The 21,881-nt window shown below is 46.6% G+C and overlaps 1 protein-coding gene across 1 annotated transcript in view; it reads right to left on the bottom strand.

Annotated features, from left to right (window-relative positions):
• RASGRF1 (Ras protein specific guanine nucleotide releasing factor 1) overlaps positions 1 to 21,881 on the bottom strand; it is a 944,233-nt gene that overhangs the window by 516,870 nt on the left and 405,482 nt on the right. The gene's annotated exons all lie outside the window — the stretch shown is intronic.

A 21,881-nucleotide genomic window follows, 5' to 3' on the forward strand; every position in this document is an offset into this window, starting at 1 on the left:
CGGAACCAGAGTCCAACATCAGTTCCGATTCTATACCAGAAATGTGAACCTCACACTTGGGTGGATTCCTCAGCACTTGATCCATTTCACCATCACCACTCTCTTGTATGGATAGTACAATATCCCTTCCACTCTCCGTGACTCTTCCATACTGTCCACAAGACTTGTTCTCTAACACTTCTGTAGCATATGACACTTTACCACGCACCTGTCTAGGACTCTTCTTGAGATCCCTGCACACGCACATAAAATGTCCTATGCGGCTGCACTTTTTGCATACTTTATTGAATGCAGGACACCAGGTACAAGAGGCAATATGTGTATTGCCACCACACCTATAGCAGGCACCAACTTTCTCTGTTTAAAAAACAAAATTGCCAGAGTTGTTTGAGCGTGAAGTACTCGTATTGCTCCCATCTGCATGGTACTCATCAGGATGTTTCACATCACACACATCTTCAGCACTCCCCACTTACATACTGGTGCCTTAGCCGTAGACATTCACTTCTCTGATTGTTCTAATGGCATTGCAGTGAAAGCGGCACCTGCAGCTTAGGATCGCCCATGACCCATAATTGTTCTGCGTTTTTTGTTTTTCACAAGAACTATAATTTGATCCCTAATCATTTCATTTATCATGGGGCCAAAATTAAAAGTCATGGATAACGTTCTTAGAGCCATGAGAATTTCACAAAATGATTCTCTATTCCTTTGCGCCCTGGTATAAAATTTGAATCTATTCAAAGTAATGTTGGTAGTAGGATTAAATCAAAGTTCCATATTCAAAAGCACTTCTTGATGTACATCAATATCTCCTTGACCATCTGATGGCATTATTTGGGGTAAAGTTCTGTAAACCACTCGACCTTCGAATCCAAGACAGCATGAAAGTATGTTTTTTCCCCTTTCACCTCCCATTCTTTCACCATCAATAGCTTTCATATAAGTAATAAACTCCTCATTATCCAAGGTATAGGAGGTTCCACTTTGTTCTGTAAAATTTTGCTGGTGGATCAAACTTCATTCTTTAGAGTCCCAAAAAAGTCCAAACTACTAATGAGAAAGATTATAAAGTATTATATATTTTTAGCTTTGAATAAATAGTACTGACCATACATGGATGTCTTACACGATGGGAGCAGATGCAAGGATTCCAAGGTAAAGATAGTGGTTAACCACAACAAATCCTGAAAAAAACTAAAATTGAAACAAGGACAAGTAAAGCGTATGTTTCCTGTGCATAAATGAAATCCTCCACAAGATGGTCGCCACAATCAGCACGTGCAACAGCTCTCCAGTCAATGCCTGCATGGTCATGTAAGCTCCCTGTTGGCCAATAAACCGCAGGCTGCACTAAGTACGCGCTTTACCTTCCTAACACACATTGTGACTGCAGGCTGTACTGAGCCTATGCTTTTTCTCCCTCGCGCTGTGGCAGCTCTGCTGTAACATGGGAAAGAAAGAGCATGGCTGAAAACACGAGACAGGACTCGACACAATGGTGCACAAAACAACGTGCTCGAAATGGCATGGGCAGCAGCTGTCCAGTATGAGGTTAGGCTTGTTGGGTTGATGCTCAGAACGGCGCGATGTTCAAACATAAACCAAGATCCAATTTGCTTGAAACTCATCAATTTCGGTCCCACATTTCCATAAATCCACAGATACAATGCAGTACTTCACAGAAAGGAAAAGGTCAGCAGATCCAGCATCCAAGCAGTTCTTCAGATAATATTAGTATAATCCATATAGATAAGATGGCTTCTCAGCGGTAAATCCGTCCCTGTGCTGCTTCCTTATGACAGGATACCTCTGTGACTTGTTGCCATTGTTGAAAAGATGACAAATCCATGTAGTAGTTAAAGGCTTTATTCTGGCAGTACAGCAAATCCACCTTCCAGGAAGGCAGTCAGAGATAATCTGCTAGCACTCTGCATTCCATGGAAGAAACATAACATTGGCATGTGCTTATTAATTTAAAGACAGATCGATACTCTGTTATCCAGATACGGTGTACTGTGAGCTGCACTATGGACAGTGTTGTGAGATGGAATGGTTTCTTACCTGTAACTCCAGTTCTCTCGTAGGGGTATTTCCATGATAGTCATAAGCATTGAATAGTTCCGCGCGCCTGCGGGGACCCCGGAGCACTGATGTGAAGTATATTCTTAAGTGCAAACACCAGCCGTTTAAAGAAAAGGTCTGTCAAAAACACTTAAGAATAACATTGTGCAGCCTATGTGAACAGCTACACAGGCCAAATTGTTGAAAAGAAAATCAATAGTAGTGTAAATTCATGTTCAAACACCTATTTATTCTAGAAATGTAATAACAAATACATTCTCATACTTTATTTACACCTCTGATGAGAATAAAACAATGCAGGGCAGTGTAGCCCATAGGCTGCCATTATACAGAATGTAAATAGAGCTGTGCCTTTAAGAAAAGTAAAGTCTTCCTGTTTCCCATCATGCACAGCAAAAGGCAGTTGCCTCAGTTCTTTTTTGGAGGCTATTACCTGACATGAAGAAACAACAAAACATTTGTTGGAGTACCCACCTCCATAATATTCATGTTCTATGTCAACTCCACCGGGGAGGAGGGAGGGTTGCTTATGACTATCATGGAAATACCCCTACGAGAGAACTGGAGTTACAGGTAAGAAACCATTCCTTCTCTCGTAGGGGATTTCCATGTATAGTCATAAGCATTGAATAGAGTAGCAAGCCCATCCCCATAGCCGCGGTGGAGTCGATATAAGAATACTGAGAAAAACATGAATCATGCAAACAAATTCTTGAGCAAAGCCTGTCCAACCTGAGCATCTGCCCTAGCGTCTGTATCAAGGCAGTAATGCTTAGTAAAGGTATGGACCGACCTCCAAGTGGCAGCCTTGCATATTTCTGCCAAAGGGACATTTCTCATCAAGGCTACAGTAGCTGCTTTCCCTCTGGTCGAGTGGGCTTTTGGTCTACCACCAAGGGATTTGTTTGCTAACTGATAACATAACATTATACATGAAACAATCCACCTGGATAAAGATTGTTTAGATGTGCCCAAACCTGTTCTGATTGGGCCATAGTTAATAAAAAGCTGTTGTGATTTTCGTAAGCTTTTTGTCCTGTCCAAGTAAAATTTCAATACTCTCTTTACATCCAGAGAGTGCAGAGTTCTCTCAGCAGGAGTAGCTGGATTCTGAAAGAAAGTCGGTAATGAAATTGTTTGGTTCACATGGAAGTCGGAGACTACCTTAGGTAGAAATTTTGGATGAGTTCTCATTACCACTTTTGCAGAATGAAAAACCGTGTAGGGTTCCTGAGCGCAAAGGGCCTGGATTTCGCTGACCCTACGCGCTGAAGTGATTGCCACCAGAAAAGCAGCTTTCCATGTGAGATGCTGCAGCGATGCCTTGTGTATCGGCTCGAATGGCGGCAGCATCAGACGTGATAAGACAACGTTCAGTTCCCATGGAGGAGAAGGCTTTCTAATGGGAGGAAAAACCTTTTTTAAACCTTCTAGGAAATCCTTAATAATCGGAATCCGAAAAAAAGAAGTTTGTGAAGGACTCTTTCTGTATGCTGTTATCGCCGCCAAGTGAACTTTTATTGACGACAGTTGTAAGCCCGATTTTGCCAAACTTAACAAGTATGGTAAGATAGATTGTTCTCCACAAGAAACCGGGTCAATGTTGTTGTGTAAACACCAAATGCAGAATCTCTTCCACTTGCTTGCATAGGCTGATCGTGTGGAAGGGCGTTTTGCTTCCCTCAGAATTTCCATACAGTCCTGAGGTAAGTTCAAATGTCCATATTGCACTAGCTCAGGAGCCATGCTGCCAAACTCAACGATGAGGGGTTGGGATGAGATATCTGCCCTCTGAACTTCGTGAGAAGGTCCGGGCGATATGGTAGCCTGATGTGTGGTTTGAGTGACCGGTGAAGAAGGTCTGGGAACCACCACTGGCGTGGCCACTCCGGAGCAATTAGGATCATTTTGGTCTGAGCATTGGACAGCTTCTGGAGAACTGCCGGAATCAGGGGAAGCGGTGGAAAGGCGTAAAGAAATGCCCCTGACCAGCTTATCCATAGGGCATTCCCCAGTGTCCCTGGATGGTAATATCTGGAGGCGAAGTTTTGGCATTTTTTGTTTTCTGGGGTTGCGAATAGGTCTGTAGAAGGGGTACCCCACAGTGCGAAAATGGAATGAACGACGTCGTCGTGTAGTACCCATTCGTGGTTCTCGCTTATTACCCGACTGAGGGCATCCGCTTGAACATTCTGGATGCCGGGCAGGTGAGTTGCCACTAGCGACAGGTTCCTGGCTAGAAGCCAATGCCAGATTGTCTGGGCCTCTCTGGATAAAATTCTGGACCTGGTGCCTCCTTGTTTGTTCACGTAGTACATAGTGGCCACGTTGTCTGTCTGAAGAAGGAGAGTTTCCGTTCTCAGAGAGGGAAGGAAGGCTTTGAGCGCAAGGTGGACTGCGCGAAGTTCCAGCAGGTTGATGTGATAGAGACTCTCTTTCTGTGACCACTCGCCTTGGACTCGAAGATGTTCCATGTGCGCCCTCCATCCGAGCAGTGACGCATCTGTTACGATGGTTTGAGATGGAGGTCGTTGTTGGAACGGAATCCCCACCAAGAGATTGCTGGGCAAACACCACCACTTGAGGGATTGTAGGGTGTGAGGAGACAGCAGGACTTTGTTCTCCCAATCGTCCCTCAGTTGACACAACTGATCCTCTAGATTTTCCTGCAATGGTCTCATATGGAGACGAGCATTGGGAACCAGATGGATACAAGACGCCATCGAGCCCAGTAGAGAAGCTATTATTCTTGCAGTGGCTTGAGGTCTTTCCTGCAGTTGTTTGCACTTTTGGAGAATCGATAACCGTCGTTCCTCCGAAGGAAACACCTTTCCTAGCTTGGTATCTACAATGGCCCCTAAGTAATGCAACCTCTGAACAGGTGTTGCTGTTGATTTCAGAAGATTGACTTGAAGACCAAGTTTTTGTAGCAGTTGTAGAGTCCATTCGAAATGCTGCTGTGCCTCGAGATAGCTGGAGGCCTTTATGAGCCAATCGTCTAGATAGGGATAGACGAATATTCGCTGTTTCCTCAAGTGGGCGGCTACTACCGCCATGCATTTGGAAAAAGTCCTTGGCGCTGATTTTAGGCCGAACGGTAGAACTGCAAATTGGTAATGGCGTTTTCCGACAGTGAACCTTAGGAATTTTCGATGTTTCTTGGCTACTGGGATATGGAAGTAAGCGTCGCAAAGATCTATCGCACATAGCCAGTCGCCCTGACGTAAATGTGGGTAAATTTGGTGTAAGGCTAACATCCTGAATTTTTCTTTGCGAATCCATTTGTTTGCTGTCCTCAGATCTAAGATGGGACGAAACTCTTGTTTGTCTTTTTTCTGTACAAGGAAATATCTCGAATAAATCCCCTTCCCATGTTGGCTGATGGGAACGGGTTCTATGGCTCTTTTTTGCAATAGGATATTGACCTCTAACTGCAGAGCTTCGAGATGGTGGTTGGCTGTTTTGGGTGGAACAGATGGTGGAGAACTGGTGAATCTGAGAGCGTAACCATGTCTCACAATATTCAATACCCAGGCGTCTGTTGTGATGCGTAGCCACTCGTCTAGATGATTTGAGATACTTCCCCCTACCGGAGTGGGTAACGGAGGAGGGGGAAGCAAAGATTCAGGGCCTAGACGTGGGAGTTTGTCAAGGTGTCTGGGTCTGAGGTGTTGAACGACCCCTTGTCGACTTTCTGGAGAAGCCCCTCTGATGCTGCTGCTGCTGCTGTTGCTGAGGGCGTGAAGACGACCAATGTGGAGCCTGATACCTGTGGGTGAACAGTCTTCTTTGATATGGGCGGAATCCCTTTCGCTGTTCTTTAGGTCGCTCTATGCCTACCGCTTTTAAGGTATCCAGCTCCGACTTCATTCTGGCCATCTCATCATCGGCATGAGAGCCGAATAAAGTGGAGCCTGAGAAAGGCAGGTTCTGTATCCTCTGCTGTGCTTCGGGTTTAAGCGATGTAAGCCGCAGCCATGCATGTCTCCTGAGCGCTATACCATGAGCATAGTTATGTGCGGATAGAGTTGAAGCATCTGCCGCAGCACTTATGATCTGGTTAGAAACCATTGCTCCCTCGCTCACGACCTCTAGGAAATCTTCCCTTTTGTCCCTAGGGAGATGCTCTGAGAACTGTAGTATAGAGTCCCAGAGGGATCGATCATATCTCCCTAATAAAGCAGTGGCACTGGCTGCTTTTATGGTGATAGATGCCGTCGAGCATACTTTTCTTCCTGCAGCATCGATCTTTCTGCTTTCTTTGTCTGGGGGAGCAGAGGAAGACGGTGACGTCGAATGCGATTTCTTCGCTGCCACTATAACTACCGAGTCTGGTACTGGGTCCGACCTCAAGAATAGAGGATCTTGCTCTGGTGGACGGTACTTTTTAATGAGTCTGGAAGGAGCAGACTTTGTTGTAGCCGGCGTGAGAAAAATGTCCATTGCCGGTTCAATAAGACCCGGAACCAGTGGAAGTAAAGGTCGTGAAGATGTCCTTTGATGCAAGGTCTCAAAGATTACTGATGTCGATTGGGCTGGAGCTGCTAGCGGGATATTCAGCTTGGTTGCCCCTCTCACTAAGACCTCCTGAAATGTGTTGACATCATCTATGGGAGACACTCTTGGGGATGGTGAGTCTGATAAGGTTGGAGAGTAGTCTCGTGTGGACGATGAAGAATGTCCATGATGTGATTGACGACGGTGCCTTGAGGTAGATGTACGTCTCGAGGAATAACCAGAACGCCCTGCAGATCGCGTTGGAGTCCTCGGAACAGGTTCTGGAGGAGGCGCCGGAAGAGGAGCCGTAGGTGTTACCGGCATCTGTGGTAAAGGCGACTGCCTTTGTGAGAGCTGTGGTGATGCTGGAAGTAGGATAAGCGAGGCCGAGGATTCTGAGGTTGTATAAACCCTTCTAGGCCTCTTAGATGGTCTTCTCGACGTCGAAGCACTCCTCGACGTCGAACTGCGGTGACGCCGAGTGCCTCTAGACGTCGACTCGTCTCGCCGCTGAGAACCTCTCGACGACAAACCTCGACGTCGGTGCAGTGACGGTGAACGCCTCCGACGGCGAACACTCTCTCTCGACGGCGATCTCCCTCGCCGTGTCGACGGCGAGCCCGACTCGGATCTCCTTGGCGTGGACTGTGTTCGCCGTGTCGACGGCGACCCAGATCCTCTCGACGTCGGGTGTCTTCGCCGCCTCGACGGCGAAATAGCTGTCGACGGCGAACGATGTTGTTTTCTCGCCGGCGAAGCACTCCTCGACGGCGAACATGTTGGCGCCGTTCCCTGCTTCGACGTCGACGCTCTCGACGTCGTCGGAGATCTATGTCGTTTTTCAGCAGGTCTGGAAGGAGTCATGGAGGAAACAGGTTGAGCCCTGGTAGAAGTCTGACCTTCTCCTCGCTCTGTAGTGGAATGGCCACTTTTTCTCCTGTCCTCTTTCGCCTGGAGTCGGATCTTCTCTCTGTCACGAAGGGTTCTTCTAGAGAAGGTTTTACAGATGTCACACGACTCCGGTTTGTGGCTGGATGGAAGACAAATTATACAGACCCTATGTGAATCTGTTTTAGCCTTCTTTCTTCCACAAGAAGGACATTTATCAAAAAGTGAAGGCATTTCTAACTAGAAAAACCTCAAAATTCTGTCAGAATTTAACAGAAATCAGTAGAAAATGATCACTCAAAGGTAAAAACGTCGAGTGAAAATGAAATTCAGAAGATATTTCAATGAATTTCTGTCACAAAAGCTTTTGTGAGGTAGAGCTCAATGCTTCAGGGTCCTGTCAGCAGGAGCCGGAAAAAAGAACTGAGGCAACTGCCTTTTGCTGTGCATGATGGGAAACAGGAAGACTTTACTTTTCTTAAAGGCACAGCTCTATTTACATTCTGTATAATGGCAGCCTATGGGCTACACTGCCCTGCATTGTTTTATTCTCATCAGAGGTGTAAATAAAGTATGAGAATGTATTTGTTATTACATTTCTAGAATAAATAGGTGTTTGAACATGAATTTACACTACTATTGATTTTCTTTTCAACAATTTGGCCTGTGTAGCTGTTCACATAGGCTGCACAATGTTATTCTTAAGTGTTTTTTGACAGACCTTTTCTTTAAACGGCTGGTGTTTGCACTTAAGAATATACTTCACATCAGTGCTCCGGGGTCCCCGCAGGCGCGCGGAACTATTCAATGCTTATGACTATACATGGAAATCTCCTACGAGAGAAGCACTGTATCCATGTGAGGTGTTCTGTGAGTATTGGTGGGAGCTGTGTGGTGGATATCTATGAGATACACTGTGTTGAGGTGTCTGTCTGAGTTGCACTGTACCGGTGTAACACCTATTACGGGTACTAATGTAAGCTTAACTCTCAATATCTGTGCACCTTTGTGAAGTGTGCTGTGAGAACCTGTGCACCTTTGTGAGTTATGCTGTGAGAACATGTGCAAAGATTTTACTAATATAAATTACAAAAATATTTTGCAAGCCCCTTCTATCATGGATGCCACACTGGATGTTATGTGACCTAAAAAGGACGTTTCCTATTTCTTTTTCTATCTTATTCTGAAAAACGGATTTCGCCATACAAAGATAAGCATTTTTATTTATTGCAATATACCTTTAAAAAAATATATTAATTTTCTTGATATTGTGTGACCTACTTTTTCATCCGTCTGTCAATATATTAATATTCGGTTTGCGGAAAGGCCTGCAGGGCGGGCCCTTTCCAGCAACAATGTTAACATGTTTTGGCTACCTCCTCCATGAAGCAATTAGGAGGTGGTTAATGTCCCATAAAATTGATTCTTTTTCTCTCTAACTGATCCCTTGGTAAGAGGTTTTAGGGGGCATTAATATTACCTGTATAAGTGTTGGAGGGACCGTGTCACCTGCCTTAAAAATGGCGGCGTTCTTGCAATACTTCTAAACTGTTGCAACCGTTTGCTAGGAAACTTGGAAAAATGGGAAGTTCTCCCTTTATATAGGAGAACTGTGAAAATTAAGATTGCTAGAAGCAGCATCTCTGTATCTACGATGGAGAAACATCCTGCAAACAGAAAGTGTGCTGCTGAATCCAGTTCTGATGAGGAAGCCAATCCAGTGGTGGTAGACCCTGACCCCAGACCCAATATAATGTATCATAAGTAACGCAATTGAAGTAGCTTTTGCAGACTGGGAAAGACAGCCATCTTCAAGGGTACCTAGACTGTTGGTTTGGCAGAATGGTTATTCTGATCATTTGAATGAAGCAGAACAGTGGGGTAGAAATGTTCAGAGGTTAGACCTAGAAGAACTGGTAAACTATCTAAAGGAAAATGAAACTTTCCCAGAGCCACAACCCGATGATGACTTATTTTGCCAATATAGACGTAAATAGCCTTACTCGCTGCTGGTACATAAGGCCATTATGAGTTTCTTGTCTATGGAATGGACTAAAGTAGAGAAAATTTGTTTTTCAAAATTCCGGCTAGAAGACACCCTCTTAAAAAAAGTTTCAAGAAGAATTCCCTGCGATAGTATAAGTGAACTCTCATAACAGGTCTAGCTTCGAGTGGCTCAATAATATCAGAAGATGCAGATCCAGCCGACGCAGTAGACAAAAAAGTGGAGAGTGCAATGAAGAGGACATATTATGCTTCTAACTTAGCCATGAGGGCAGAAGCAGATGCAGCTTTGCAACTGAAGACTTTTTCATGTTTTTAATGCTGTTGCTGAAGAACTTCAACAAGGTGAAGGTCGCTCCACTAGGCTCTCTATTATGGAGCAGCATGTCAGGTTTTTAGCTGACATTTCTTTTGATTCTTTGTCTGGTGCAGCTTCAGGCTCAGCGTTTGCTGCGAGACGTCATATTTAGATGTGGTCTTGGAGAGTGGATAGTTCCCTGAAAGTTTTGGAGAGTCACCTACAATTCAATGGTGCCAAGACCTGGTAAAAAAAAAAACACTGAGGATCTCAAATTATCAACTCCTGTTCGCCCTCTATCAAGAGGTAGAGGTTTTGGATTCCACCATGTATTTGGACAGGCCACATCCTGATGAGTTTCCCGTCAGCCCTTTCATGGCAGGAGATGAGGCCAGGGGTCTCTTCATCAAAAAATCCCAGCAGCTGTCTTCATTGCCTCCTGCCCCTTCAGCGGCCCACAAATCCTGACTATCCAGAGGAAGTAGAGGGAAGAATTGAAAGATTCATCGAGGTGGAGGAATCAGACCTTTCAGAAACATGGGCCCTCCAGATGGTGAAGGAGGAATAAAAAATAGATTTGTTAAGTTGGCCAGAAGATACCTTTTTTCCCACTCCAGCTCCTCAAAACCCAGTCAAAAGTCTGGGATTGTTCAAAGGTGTACAGGGCGTATTGGACAAAGAGGCTGTAATGACGGTTCCACAGTCCAAAAGAGGTTAGGGTGGTTACTCCCTTATGTTTCTATTTTAGAAATCATCAAGGGACTTTTGACCCGTTTTGGATATGATAACTGTGAACACTTAAATCCCTTACCAGCTTTTCAAAATTGTGTGTATGCAGAATATTATTCCTCAGATAACACCAGGCATGTTTTTAGCATCTTTAGATCTCTTAGACACCTACTTACGTATCCTAGTTAATCCTCAATCCCAAAAATACCTACTTTTTTTGTGCTGGTGAACCATTACCAATTTTGTATGCTTTCTTTTGGCTGAACTTCTGCCCCAAGGGTATTCAAAAAGACGTTGGTGCCAATAATGGATATCCATCATGCACAATGATTGTTGGTAATCGAATTACTTAGGTTACTGGCTAATCTGTGTTGCTTCTTTTTCTAAGCGCCTGGAAACAGTTAACCTGGATTGCAGTTGTCTCATAGAGCACATATTTCTCCTCAACGAGAAAAAGTTGCATCTTCTGCCTGTCCATCAGCTCCAGTTCATAGGAGCTTTGTTCAGAACTAATCTCTGCAACGTTTTCCTTCTATCAGCCAATCAGGAAAAATTAATGGTGTGGTTAAGGTATCTTCTTAACTGCTAAGAAGCCCCAGGAAGAGAATGTCTGTGGGTGCAGGGATAACAGGCAGCAGCAGCTCTACATTTAGTTCATTAGGCGTGTCTGCTCTTTATCACCTGATACTTCATCTATCATCCCACTGGGATCCAAAGACAAAACAATTACAAGACAATGGTGTCGGTATCACAAACAGTGTCACAGAAATTAAAGATGTGGCTGGCCCCCTCTCTCTTGAACAAGGGAATTTCTTTGTGTCCTTCCCATCCAGTAACAATAACCACAGATGGATGCAGTGTGGGGTGGGGGGGGCAACTACGTAGGATCAGTCAGTTCAGGGTCTGTAGTCAGTGGTGGAGCATAACTTGTATTTCAATTGGAGAGAATTGGCAGTAGTTAACTAAGCACTTCTGGCATTTGCTCCACATTTCAAAGACAGAGCAGTCCAAATAAGAACGGACAGTTAATTGAGCTCTATATCCCACATACCTCTTGGGCTGGGAAAGAGCAGATGCAGGCTCCTACACAATAGGAGATGGTACAGGGTGAGGTGGATGTGATGCAGGTGCACCACCCTCGCTGTCCGGGAATGCTTTCTCCAGGTCTGCTTAGTTCAGAACAGCTGGGCTTCAAAGGCCTTCTAACTCTTCGATGTCTTTGTTTCTTGACCAGTACATACTATTCAGTCAGTTAGCTGAGTCTCTCTCTTTGTTGTCATTGAAAAGTGGGAGGCTAGCCATAGCTTAGCACATAAGGTGCCAACTGGAAACACAAGGAGGGGTTGATGTTTGCTCATTTTACGTTAGGCCTTGCTAGTGTATCATAATTGGAGCTTTGAGTGTTTAGTGACACGATCGGTGAAGGGTACCTGGCCTCTAGAGTTTTCGCCTGGCCTTCTGCATAGTTTGATAGAATGCAGTCTTAGCAGATGGAGCTACTTGAACCTTAGACCCATGAGGCCAATGAGAGGGTTACAAGACTTCAGACATTTTGTTTTCACCCTCTGTAGACAGAGCATATAAAGTATTACCTCTAACAGAAGTGTACCATACAGTGCTGCATTTTGCAGTGGCTTGTTTTCTCACTGAGTTTGCACCAGAGTTCCAGCCACATTTTTGTTGTTTTCCTCCTTTTTAGGTCTTGCCTGTACAGTGCATTCACAGTCTCTTTGAGACCGTTTTATTTCTATCAGTAGGCTAAGAGACTACCCATTCTTACCACTGGTTGGCTTCATTGTCACTCTCTTTTTCTTGCTTCATATTGGCCAGCTGCTGTAGGCATCCTTCCTCTTCCTATGTTTGTCTCTCCCCTGGAACATGGACGCAAAACTTGTGTCCCTCTACTGCTCTTTTTTATGGGCTATTTTTTTGTTGTGATTAAGCACTCGACCAGAGTGTGTCTTTTTCAGCTGGCTCCGTTGTTTACATCTTCCACCTCTGTGTTGCTCTCCTGCCACCTCCTGCCACCACCCGCCTTTCCTCTTTCTGTATTTCATGTTAGCTTGTCTCCACCCTCCCTCCTATCCGTGTCCAGGTTGCCGTGCCACCACCCTCCATCACATTGGCCGGGGTCACTTTGCCTCCACTGTTACTCCCACTGTCCATATTGCCTTGCTAACACACTCCCTTCAGTTGTCTGTGTTGCCCTAATAACACCCTCCCTTAGCTGTCCGTGTTGGCTTGACCTCACCCTTCCTCCCATTATCCGTGCAGGTTTGCCCTCATTATTCCTATTCCATTGTCTCTGTTGTCCTGCTAGTAACCCTTCCTCCAGTTGTCTATCTTGCCGTGCTTAAACCATCATTCTCACTGTGTTGGCCCCAAAACAGATATGATGTGAACACCGCTGGCAAAGTCATGGTGTTTAGTTGCCCCAACCACCCTCTCAGATGCCTCCCCCACTCCCTCCATGATGTCTCAGGCCCTACCCTCCCTCCTGCCAGCAATAAAAAATTAACAATATGACATAGCTAGCTCTCGCCATGTCATACCGTTTTTTAAGTGGCAGTCATGCTGCACAGCAGCACCACTGCTGTACAACATGGCTAAAAATAAATTGACAAAGCTAATACCTTGTGTAGATGCGTTCCTATTGGCTTTGACATTGCTTGTTTTATTTTCATTGGCACATGTCTTCATGTCTACAGATCAGAAGCATCTCCTTTCGCTATGGCAGAGGAGCGTCGCCCCGCCGCCAGCAGCTGCAAAACCTTTAAACTTTTAAACTATGTTTATTATGTTTTTACTGTAAAAGGGGCAGGGCCACAGGAGTGACAGGAACAGAGGGGGAGTGCACAGCTCTCAGGCCGGCCAAACATACATGCGCACTAGTCTTTCTCAGGCAGAGGCTCCCACTCTGCCTCGGAGCACCCTGGCTGGGTGCTCTGTTCAATCCTAACGCTGCTTTCATTCTGCCAGCAGCATGAAAGCAGCGTTAGGATTAGATACAGAGCCGGCTGGGAGCCTGCACCTTCAATGTAAGACCAGAGCGGAGAGGATCACCACGGCCAAAAGAGCAAGTTACTTACCTTCGGTAACGCTTTTTCTGGTGGATACACTAGCTACCTGTGGATTCCTCACCTAATGAATTCTCCCCATGTGCAGCATTCGACGGAAACTTCTTTCCAGCTCTGCACGTCGGCGAGGACATCACAATTGCCCGACTCCACGCGGCTCTGCCTGACATCATCGTGACAAGAAGACGTCAGTTTATGCCATTTTTTGACGTGCCTTTGAGACGAATAGGTAAATATTGACATTCCAAACACCTCATATCTATATCCAAGAAAACTTTATAGAAAAGGCAAAAGCCAATAATATTAACGATACCAATACACGTTCGTAAAAGTTCTGCACAATCATAAATGAATATCAATACATACAAATATAAACATATATACAAATATATATATAAATGCATACCCTCATAATGCAGAAAGAATGAAATATACATGTACACACCCAAGGAAATCTCGGCATGACCAGACAGACAACGGGGATGCAGGAGGGACCGTGAGGAATCCACTGGTAGCTAGTGTATCCACCAGAAATAGCTTTACCGAAGGTAAGTAACTTGCTCTTCTGATGGATACAACTACCTGTAGATTCCTCACCTAATGAATAGAGTACCAAAGCAGTACCGCCTCGGAGGAGGGTGTCCGTCTGGTCATACCAAGAACTCCTGCAGCACAGACCGCCCAAAATGGCCATCCCTCCTCACCTCCGAATCCAAGCAATAATGCTTAACAAAGGTGTGGAGGGATGACCAAGTCGCGGCCTTACAAATGTCTGCCACTGGAACACCTCTAGCCAGGGCCGATGTGGTCGATTTAGCCCTGGTGGAATGGGCTCTTATCCCCTCAGGAGGATCTTTGTTTGCCAATGAATAACATATCTTAATACAAAGAACGAACCACCTGGATAGCGTTCGTTTGTGGACGGCCTTCCCCTTCCTCTTCCCCACGTATCCGACAAAGAGTTAGTCATCCAAGCGAACTCTCTCGTTCTGTCTATGTAAAAGCTGAGAGCCCTCCTTGGATCCAGTCGATGGAGCCTCTCCTCCTCCTTAGATGGATGTGGAGGAGGGTAGAATGTCGAGGGAGTGATGGACTGTCCCAAATTAAACGGAGTCACTACCTTGGGGAGGAAAGCCGCCCTGGTCCTCAGTACCACTTTGTCCTTATGAAAGGTTGTAAAAGGTGGGTGAACAGAAAGAGCTTGAAGCTCACTCACACGCCTAGCAGACGTGATGGCCGTAAGAAACACAGTCTTTAGAACTAATACCTTAAAGGGCAAGAATGAAGTGGCTCAAAAGGGGAGCCCATCAAAAAGGTTAATACCAGATTTAGATCCCACTGGGGCATGAGAAACGGAGTGGGAGGAAACCTATTGGTAAGCCCCTTCAAAAACCTTAACACTAAAGGGGATTTGAACAAAGAGGGTTGATCAGGAAGACATAAGAAGGCCGAAAGGGCCGAAAGATAGCCTTTGACAGTGGCCACAGCGCAACCTCAGTGTGGCAACGACAAAGCAAACATCAATATGGCCGACAAATGGGCACTTAAGGGATTAATTTGTCTCTCTCCACACCAATGAACGAATTTAGCCCATCTGCCTGCATAGACAGATTTGGTGGAGTGTCGCCGGTCCGATAAAATACCTTCCACCACATCCGATGGGAGAGAAAAAGCACTCAGGTTGCCCCGTTCAATCTCCAGGCATGAAGGTGCAGGCTCTGGTGGTGGGGGTGTAGAACCCGCCCCTGCGACTGCGAGAGGAGGTCTGTCCTGAAAGGGAGACAAAGCGGAGGGCACAGCGAGAGTTAGAGTAGGTCCGTGTACCACACCCTTCTTGGCCAATCCGGAGCTATTAGTATGACTTGGGCCCGGTCTTGGCGAATCTTCCTCAGAACTCGAGGAATCAAGGGTATGGGGGGAAACGAGTAAAGCAACTGGCTGTTCCAGGACATCTGAAACGCGTCCCCCAACGCTCCCTGCATCGGATACTGAAGGCTGCAGAACGACGGGCAGTGCGCATTCTCCCGAGTGGCAAATAGGTCTATCTGGGGAAAACCCCACATCCGAAAGATGTAAAGAAACAGAACCGGATGAAGACGCCACTCGTGATCATCTGAGAAGAGTCGACTGAGACTGTCCGCACGCACGTTTTGAACCCCGGCCAGATGGTTTGTATTACACAAACCCGATGGTCCTGTGCCCAGGACCAGAGCCGCAGAGACTCTCTGCAGAGAAGATACGACCCTACTCCTCCCTGCTTGTTGATGTACCACATCGCGATCATATTGTCCGTCAAGACCTGAACCGACCGACGGCGAAGGGAAGGGAGGAAGGCCTTGAGGGCCAAACGTATCGCCTGCAATTTCAGCAGGTTTATATGAAACACCTGCTCCACTGGAGACCAACGACCTTTGATCTCCCGGTCCCCCAGATGAGCTCCCAACCCCAAAGTGGAGGCATCCGTTATTACTGTGGTCACCGGAGGCGGCAACGAGAACGGCTTTCCTTTGGACAGGTTGCCGACCGCAGCCCACCATTGAAGATCCACTGCAGTGTCTCTGGAGATCCCTATCGACTCCTTGAGATCCCCTTTGTGATGAAACCACTGCCTGCGGAGACACCATTGAAGAGCCCTCATGTGCCAGCGTGCATGAGTGACCAACAAAATGCTAGAAGCGAACAAACCGAGCAAACGAAGGACCTTGAGGACTGGAACAACCACTCCTTCTTGAGACATTGGAATCAACGCCTGAATGTCCTGAATCTGCTGTGGCGGAGGAAAGGCCCGATTCAATGTAGTGTCCAGTACTACCCCATGAACAGGAGGCGTTGAGAGGGCTACAGGTGAAACTAGGCCACATTTATCGAAAAGCCCAGACTGAACAACAACTGGGTTGTCATCTGCAGATGATGCAGCACAAGCTCTGGAGACTTGGCTTTGATCAACCAATCATCCAGGTAAGGGAATACTGCTATTCCCTTCCTCCTGAGGTCCGCTGCAACAACCGCCATCACCTTCGTGAAGACCCGAGGTGCGGAAGTAAGACCAAAAGGAAGGCCCGCAAACTGGTAGTGCTGCGACCCTACCACAAAACAGAGATACTTCCTGTGTGACTTGAGAATGGGAATATGGAAATAAGTATCCTGCAAGTCGACAGACACCATCCAATCCTCCTTGTTCAACGCCATAAGTACCTGTGCTAGAGTCAACATTTTGAATTTCTCCTGTTTGAGGAACAAATTCAAAATCCTCAGGTCCAGGATAGGCCTCAAACGACCATCCTTTTTGGGGATCAGAAAATACCTTGAATAACATCCCTGACCCCTCTCCTGCTCGGGAACCAACTCTACTGCACCTTTTGACAATAGGGATAGAACCTCCTGTTCTAACAACAGGAGATGATCTTCTGAACAAAAGGAAGGACAGGGAGGGAAGGGAGGGGAGGAGGAATCTCCCGAAAGGGAAGGGCATAGCATTTCTTTATCACACTGATGACCCGGAATCGAATGTTATCGACTCCCACATGGGTAGAAAAAGAGACAACCTTCCCCCTACCGGAGAGACATGGGACGCAATGGTTAGAGGACTAGGGCTGCTTCCCCTGTTGCATCCCCCCTGAGGAAGAGGAAGGGTGCTGCTGTTGGGTGGCCTCTCTAGTGCGGACTCTACCCCGCCCCCTAAATGATCTATAAGGAAGGGCTTGAAGGCTGTTGGCCTGCCTGCTGCGATCTCCCACGAAAGGAAGCCCCTCGTCCAAATACTCGCAGCCGCCTAAAGGACCTAAAAGAGGTCAAAACAGCCTGCAGGCCCAAAGATTTCGCTGTGGCCCTACACTCCTTAAAGTGCTCCAACGCAGAGTCAGCTTTAGTGCCAAATAATTTAGCTCCATCAAAGGGCAAGTCTTAGAACGTGGCTTGAACATCCGATGAGAACCCAGATGTGCGCAACCAAGCATGACGCCTGGTGGCGATGGAGGTTCTCATGGCTCTAGCAACAGAGTCCGTGGTGTCAAGTCCCGACTGTATGACCTGCGTTGCCGCTGACTGGGCATCCAAGAGGAGTCCATGCAAGTCGTGGGGCATGTCCGGCAACGCCGCATCCATTATTGCGTGAATGTATCTGCCTAGGATACACGTAGCATTAGGCGATTTCAGTGCCATGCTGCACGAGGAGAAAACCTTCTTGGCCGACTGCTCCATGCGTTTGGACTCCCTGTCAGATGGTACACCAGGGAAGAACAGGACGCCTGCACGACCAGACTCTCTGGAGACCGATGTTTCAAAAGAAATTCGGGGTCTCCAGGCACTGACCTATACCGTCTGGCCACCGACCCGCTCACTGCTGACGAAGAAACCAGCTTCTTCCAAATCTCTCCTATGGGATCCATGAGAGCTTCATTAAATGGTAACAATGGATCCGCAATGGCTGTGGCAGGATGAAGCACCTTCGTCAGGATATTGGTTTTAACCTGTGCCATTGGAAGTGGGAGTTCCAGGAAATCAGCAGCCTTCCTGATGACAGAATGGAACGAGGCTGCTTCCTCAGTATATTCCCCTGGCGAGACCAAATCTCATTCCGGGGAAGTATCCAGCCCACTGGCCGTGTCCAACCCCTGAAACTCACTCTGGGGCTCCGCAATCTCCCCTTCCTCAAGGAGCTGCCTCTGATACTCTCTCTCCTCCAACAACCTGAGGGCCTTTCTCCTGGACCGCAATTTCGCCTCCAGTCTCGGCGTCGACAAAGAGTGTTCTGATGTCGCAGAGTGGCGCCGAGAAGGCGTCATCACAGGATCTCAGGACCCCTCCGAAGCCGGAGATGGATCCATCGGCACCGTGGATACTCGAACTCCACCCATCGACGCCATTTGGCCTGCATTTTAAAATAGCTAACATTGGCTGCCATCTTGCTTCATGACACGTGAACTTTTATTTCTAGGAAAGTTGAATGTCAATGGTATTGAACATTATGGGGGTCATTCTGACCCTGGCGGCCGGTGACCGCCAGGGTCACCGACCACGGGAGCACCGCCAACAGGCTGGCGGTGCTCCCGAGGGCATTCTGACCGCGGCGGTTCAGCCGCGGTCAGAAAGGGTAAACCGGCGATCTCCCGCCGGTTTACCACTGCCCTTGTGAATCCTCCATGGCAGCGGAGCGCGCTCCGCCGCCATGGGGATTCAGACACCCCCTACCGCCATCCTGTTCATGGCGGGAAACCCGCCATGAACAGGATGGCGGTAGGGGGTGCCGCAGGGCCCCTGGGGGCCCCTGCAGTGCCCATGCCAATGCCATGGGCACTGCAGGGGCCCCCGTAAGAGGGCCCCGCAAAGTATTTCAGTGTCTGCTTTGCAGACACTGAAATACGCGACGGGTGCAACTGCACCCGTCACACCCCTGCAACTACGCCGGCTCAATTCTGAGGGGCATTTCTGCTGGGCCGGCGGGCGCTCTTTTGGAGAGCGCCCGCCGGCCCAGCGGAAATGTCTGAATGGCCGCCGCGGTCTTTTGACCGCGGTGCGGTCATTCGGCGGCGGAACCTTGGCGGACGGCCTCCGCCGTCCGCCAAGGTCTGAATCAGGCCCTATGTTCTGTTTTTTACTTTCTTATGAGAAGACATATTTGCTTTTGTTGTAAGCAATGTGGAATGTGATAATTGGTATTAAGTTCAAGAAAGCACCTACAGAGTAAAGGCCGGTCCAAAGTATCTCAATTTGTTGCAGATAAAGGCACATTTGAAGGATCCTGAGAAACTAATGAGCTCAAGGCTGTATCTTTTCACTTTAAGTTGATTAGATTGTTTTATGGAAACTACGCGTAGGTGGAGCAAATGGGAGAATTGTGTGGTTTAAGTTAGTGTAGAGTAGATTTATGTTCAGAAATGCTTTGTCCATTTTCAAGACACCTTATAGTAGAGAAGTTTACTCTCTTTATGGGAGAACTAATTTACTTAACATTTCCCTTTGAGGAGAAATATGATAGTTTGTCCTCATACTTTTATGACTTAGATTGGCTTGAAATTATTAGCATATTAGCATATTAGCTAATGCGTTCATTTATTGATTATTGATTGGTACTACCTTGATGATTTCGCCTTCTGTTAACTGTTAACCTTTAATGAGCCATTATGGTTTTGAAAGTCAAACATTCTTTGTCTTCCTTGAGTAACCTAACATGCTTCATGTTACTTAAATATATTGATATGTTGACCAGCCTGAGTTGTGAACTTCGATTTATCAGATGATGCTTGATGGCCCCAAAATTTCCAAAAGAAAAGCGCTAATAGTACTTAGTGATGCAGGATGGAAGGAACTTTGAATATCTACCTGGGAGTGTGGCCTGCTCTGGCCCAGTTTGAACCCTTTCACAGGGACGGTACTTAAGAGCCACCAGGGGCTGAATACACGTCTGGAAGATCTAGCCATTGGGAAGCACGTAGTTAACGTGTTATCTGCTATTCTGTACAGACTAGGAACAGCATGGATGTCTTAGAGCAGGGCTTAGGAGGTAACAGAAACAGGATGCAAAACAGATAAGCAGAGAGTGTTTCTAGGGGCCAAATTCAGATAAACAGGGCAGGTATACATAGGACAAGTGACTACTGATGGAGTGTGTATGAGAGCCTCTAGCCTCGAGTGGAGATATCTACTCCTTGGTATCACTGGTGCAATGGTAGTTTCAGAGCTGGCACAGTTGTTTTATGTTCATCAAATAACCTGGGACAGTCTGCTTTTAGCAGAACAACATAACTGTGTATCAAAGAGTAAATGACTGAGATGGATCTAGGTCTGTGTGAATGAACCTAGACTGAGATTGTGCTCGCACTGTGAATGCGAGAGGGAAGCTCCTCAGTGACTGTGTGAGGGTGGGTATTCTTTTTGGAACTGCTTACAAACTACAGTTTGGTGAGGGCTTCTGAGTGACTGCTCTGAGACTGCTTGCGAGGGTCTGCTCTAAAAGTGGCTGTGAGTGGCTGCTCTTTTGACTGTTTGTGAGTAGCTGGTCTCTGATTCTGTGTGAGTGTATAGAACATCTTGGTTTTTCATGGGTAGATTTTTAGAGACAAATAACAGAAACTCTGGTGTGAAAGACTGGGGTGGAGCCAGTGTTCAGAGATGAACTTCTGTGTGGTATGTTGATTTAAGGACTTCAGCTAAGGGGGGGGGAAGGGGGGGGGGGGGGCTAAGTCCTGTCCAGAATTACAGGAACAATACATTTCAGTTATTGGCTAAACGTTTGTTGAGGAGTTGTTGAAAACAACGAAATATGGATGAGCGAGGTAAAGGCTAGGTAAGAGGAAACTTGGCCACTCCTAAATGACTGTTTAAAATAGACACCGAAACATCCTTCTTTCTGTGAAATTATTTTTTTTCTCCTAAGACACACAAGCTTGATTGCAATGCCTCTACAATATATGTGAGGGACTCCTGTAAAGGATTAAGTGCAGTGATTGGTGGAAGCAGGACTTGTCTTTTAGTTGTTCGATACAGGGACACTGTTCACTGCAAGGTTTAGAAGTCTGGTGACTACACAGCAGCTCGACAGCTCATGCTCTGCCAGGAATATGACCGGCGTTGGAAAGGCAGGCAAGCCAGACAAGAACTGGGCATTTCTGGCTAGTAATGAAAAGACTAAAGGCCCTAGCGACTCAGAGAGACGCCAGCCTGCTACAAAGTGAAGTTACAGACACCTTAGGTGATGTGACGGTGAGTTTATGCCACTGAAAAAAAGCTGCACCCGACTGAAGAGGCCCAACTGGACAGGAACTGGTCTTGGAATGCTGGTTTTCCACATCGGAGAGGACGTGGTCTCTTCCTATTGGAATAGGACCTATGCTGATTTGCATATGGCTCAGTCTGATCTGAAGTGTAATAGCTGGCAACAAACGATGGACTGGGATACAGCCATGAGTATTACCCGTGTCTGAGATTAATGCAAGCATTTCATCTTTCAGTTTTAATATTTTTTATAGGGAGTTTATGGGCCATTGGTCCCTGCTGAAAGATTGGCAGCCGTGCTAGCTGGAAAACTCCTCTGCAATGGCCTGTGACAGGTAGCTCGAACGATGACCTCTGGGTGACTGCTATGAATATCTTCATGTACCCAGCACTTTGTCTCCCAAGGGGTCAGGGTCATAATTATTTTGCTTTACAAAAAAACTCCTGCTTTGGGAGTTTTTTTGTAAAACAAAAATGTTTGCTGAGTTGATGCATGAAGCATGGTGGTCGCTCAGCAAACTTTCAGTGCCTTCTGAGGATCCACCTTGGTGACAGCTCCTCTAACAGCATACAGATCTCTGCCAGGCCAG

Source organism: Pleurodeles waltl, chromosome 3_1 (genome assembly GCF_031143425.1).
Source record: "Pleurodeles waltl isolate 20211129_DDA chromosome 3_1, aPleWal1.hap1.20221129, whole genome shotgun sequence".
NCBI lineage: Eukaryota > Metazoa > Chordata > Amphibia > Caudata > Salamandridae > Pleurodeles > Pleurodeles waltl.